This window comes from Chaetura pelagica, unplaced genomic scaffold (assembly GCF_000747805.2).
Source record: "Chaetura pelagica isolate M959 unplaced genomic scaffold, ChaPel_1.0 scaffold433, whole genome shotgun sequence".
Lineage (NCBI taxonomy): Eukaryota > Metazoa > Chordata > Aves > Apodiformes > Apodidae > Chaetura > Chaetura pelagica.
Window position 1 is genome coordinate 751,683 of NW_009952574.1, and position 4,487 is coordinate 756,169.

Genomic DNA, 4,487 nt, shown 5'->3' on the forward strand with positions numbered 1-4,487 from the left:
CCCACCTGCAGCCCCCACCTGCAGCCCCCGACCTGCAGTGCCCACCTGCAGCCCCGACCTGCAGCCCTCACCTGCAGTGCCCACCTGCAGTGCCCACCTGCCTGCCAGGGCAGGGCCGGACCTGCTGTGCTGGACTCGGGTGACAAACCAGGCAACGGGTCCCTCCCCTCCCGGCAGCAACCGGAGAGCCCCGAGCTCTGCCCCGTGTCCCGGGGGGCTCCAGCACAGCCACCCAGGGATCCCCAGAGCTCACCCTGATGTGCTGCTTGTCTTCTCACCTCCCTCACACCGAGTGGCTCCAGGGGATTTGAGACCGGTGATGCCAGCTCAGACCAGCCGGCACCCTGCCCGCAGCAGCCCCTTCCCTGCCCGCAGCTTGGAGGGCTCTGCAAGCCCTGGCACAGCTGTGCCCGGTTTGCATCCTCAGCAGAGCACTCCTGCCCCCGGGCCCGGCACAGCACGACTGGCTGCAGCTGGGATTTCCCAAGCCTGCCAGCTCATGTGCTCACCAGTGAGATGCTGTGTCCCACCCAGCTCCCCAGGGCAGGGGGAGCAGGAGCTTGTGCAGGCAGGGGTTCATCTTTTGGGGGCACTGCCACCAGCCTTGCACTTGCCCGATGAAGAAGCACAAAAGCACATCCCCCCCATCACCACGTCCCACCAGTGCCACACATCAGGAAAATCTTCCTGGTATGTAGAGAAAGCACAGAGAGCATGGCTGGCATTTTTAGGGTATTTTAGCCCGGCTTCTCTCCTGTAGAAGTGATTCCCCCAGGGAGGGAGAGGAATAAACCAAGCAATCTCCTGGGGGTTCTTCCAGTCCTGTTCCCTATGATCTATGATTTTTACCAACCATTGCTCATCAGATTTGCATGCAGGCACTTGCAGGGAGATCAGGGAGGCTCTCCCTCCTGCACAGCAGCACAGCCTTTGTCTGCTCCGGAGGGAAGCGGCTCCATGTCCCTAAGTGCAGCAAGGAAAGGTGGTGGCTGCAGTCAGCCCGGCACAATCAAATCACTGGGCTCTAAATAAGTAATCAGATGAGTAACAGGAGCACTGCCCATGCCTGCCCCTCTCCCTGCCTGCTCGGGAAGCACTGGGAAAAGGTTAAGGAGGGAAACTGAGGCCCAGAGGGAAGGAGCACCGGTGATGGATTCCTGGTATCTGTCTGCAACTCATCCCAGTGGCTTTTATATGAGAAAAAGGGGTTGTTTCACAAAACGCCTGGGGCAGTGCTTCTCTCCAGGCTGTGGGCTTGTACCATGACCCTCCCTGGCTGGGCATCCCCCCCAGCAGTGCCTGGGCAGGGGACTTTGCAGCCTCTCGCTGCTCCCCTCCCGCTGTCCCGCTGTGACCTCCGGTGTCACTGAGGTCTGCGTCTGTGGGGCCAAGGGTGGACGTGCTTGCTGTGGGCTCTGTGCCATGGTCATGCTGAGCAGCAGTGCAGGTGGTCAAAGGGAAACCCTCTGAGCCACAGAGATGGCCCTTGATGCTCTGCTGAGGAGCTTTGGTTGCGTGGAGGAGATCAAGTGAACACAGATTTCTTAATAAAATTAATTTGCAAAGCCTGAATAGCTCCAAGCCCTGGTGGTTCCTCTCCTTTCTCCTCCTGGCTCCTTTCTCTGCAACTCCTGCTTGTTTTGCCTTGCATTGCATATCATAGTGACAAACAAACCAGACCCCGTCTGAGCCCCTCTCCATGCTGGGTGTCCCTGTCACAGCTGTCTGTGGGCAGGGACTGGCCAGGCCATGGGAATGGCAAGGGACAGCTCTGGGAGAGCCTGGCAAGCTCTGGAGGGGAGAGCACAACCAGTCCCCGTCACGCTTGGGAGCTGGGCAAGCACGAAGGGCCCTGTGCACAGAGCCCCATTGATGGGGAAAGGTCGCCTGAGGCCAGGAGGGTGACAGCTACAAGGGGCTTTTGTCCCGGGTGTGATGGGGATGGGGACGTGCCATCGGTGCTGCCAGGTCCTCCTTTGTGCTGGTGTCACCCCGACACAGTGGGGGGGAAGGAGCTGGGGAAGCTCTCAGGTGATCTGGGGAGCAGAGGGTGCAGAGCCAAGTGGGATAAACCTTCTGGGAGGAGGTTTGGGCTGGAAATCTGGAAGGGGTTATCACCATCAGTGCAGAGGTCTGGGGGGCTTTGCAAAGCTGCAGGCACATCGTGAGGCATTTGGCCATTGCTGTTTGGGATGGAAACCCATCCTGCATCACCAGAGGAGAGGTGCTGTTCCCATGTCCCAGCCACCAACTGGGAGGGCAGCTGGGGCCCCAAACTCAAGCGTTACCTCTGCCCCCATGATGTGCCCTTTGCCCCATGCTGTCTGCATATGGCCCTCACTGGGGTCTTTAAGCTCAGTGGTATTATCTGAGAGCACAAGGACTCCTGGCCAGAGCTGGTGGTGACACCTCCAGGTTTTTTTCAGCAGCAGCTTCCCAGGGTGTCACATTTGGAACAGGAAAGGGAGAGCCCTGTACACAGGGGAAGAGGTTATTTAACAGGGGCTATCAGTGAACAAAATCCTGCAGGCAGGGAAAGACTGGATGCCAAAACCTGAAAGAGAAAATGAGAGGCTAAGACATGCTGGAGCATGACTGGAGGCTGAGGAGGGCTGGAGCTCAACAAGCACCAGTGGTTTTCCTTGCTCCAAGGGGGACTGGCTCAAGTGGATACACAACCTTGCTCTGCTCTGTGCTCTTATGGAGTCTCCAAGTTGCATTAATCACCCTGGCTGTGAACCCCTGGATAATACCCTGTAGGGCTGGGGGTGCTGGGGTCCCCCTTAGGTCAGGGGAGCAGAGTTGCTCCCATGGAGCCATTCCTGCATCCACAGGGATGTGTGCAGGTGCATGTTGCACCCAAGGATGCTCAGGAGGCTTCAAACCAGAACTGGAAACCCTCCCTGGGGTGAGGACAACAGCAATCCATTTTGCTGTTGGACTCTGGGACCAGGTCCAACCCCTTATTTGAGTGCACCTCCAACAGCTACTCAGAAAAGCCTCTATTCCCTGGGAATCACAGGATGCTGGAGGGTCCAGCTGGGTGAGGAAAAGCCCATCTTCTGGGAAAGGGACTGGGTGCTGTGGGATCCCTGCCATGCATGAGCAGCTGAACATTCACCTGTTCCAGCAAAATCTGGACTGCCAGGAAGGTTAATTACATCTTCAGGTTTCTTCACCTGTCAAAGCTTGTAACTCTTGTCACAAGGTGACAGTTGTATACACATTTTTTTGCCCTTGAATGACCATGTTTGGACATTTTTAAGACCTCTGGCAGCACCACAGTGTGTTTCAGACAGGCTGGGGTGGGGTGACCCCTCTGTCAGGCTCCCAGGCCTGCCCTCAACCTGCTTCTGCAGCAAGATCTCAGGATGGCTTTACCCATGCCCAGACACACGCAGGCTCTGTGAGAGCCACCCCTGCCCCTGCTGCTGACAGGGAGTTTCCTTTGCCTTGGTAGGACACAAGAGGCAGGCAGGGGTTGTTTGGCCATGCAGAAGTCAGTAGCATCAGGGCTCCTAGGGAGGAACCCAAATTTTCTGGGCATGCAGGTGGCCATAAGACTCCTGTTTTCATGCTTGCAGCTGCTGAGCTCACTTTCTGCAAGGACCAAGGACAGGAGATCTGGTGTCACTGAGGTCCCAGAGGAGCCAGCCCCTCCTGCTGAGGCCATCTTTCAAAGGTTACCAAAACCTCTGTGCCCACAGTTTCAAACTCCTGGAGTGGTGCTGGTATGGAGCTCACATTGGTGAGCACTTGGATGTGCTGGAAAGGAGGAAAACACAGAGGAGAAGACATGTTGTTCTCCTTCCCTCCAGCTGCTGGTGGCTGAAGCATTCAGGTGAGTCCTGTGCTAAACAGGTGGGTCAGATGATGTGAAGATGAAACAAGGAGCTCTGGGGTGCCTGGTGAACACATCTCATCACATCATCTGTGGACATCCAGAAACACCACCTGGAAGTATCTACAGGAGCTACATCTACATGTGACACGTGGAGACACCTATAACAGCTCTACAGTATTCCCTGAGCACGGGCCAGAGACTGGGGAATATTTGTTGGGAATATTGCTGTATTTGGGGGTGGTTTGTACCTTCAAGAACTCAAGTAGAAATAACTGACAGGATGATTTGCAGCCATCAGCAAACAACATTGCTTTCCTGAAAGCAGCAGCACCAGAGGGAAAACAAAATGAAGCAGGTGCGGGAAGAGTTAGGAAGCACAAGAATTGCATTCCCGAGCCAAATGGACAGATTGAGAGAGAGGAAAACAAATTGGGATGGGAAATGGCTGCCTACTGCCCAGATTTCCCAGGCCCTGGGAGGAGGTGGAGGCTGGGTTCAGGCTCTGTTCCAAGGCCAGGGAGCTGTGCCTCCACCTGAGCAGCTGTGTCAGTGCTCAGCCTGGGGTGAGGGCGGCTTCTGGGGATGCTTTTCCACCCCAGGCAGGGCTGGGATTGCAAGCCCTGGAGCTATGAGGAGCAGCATC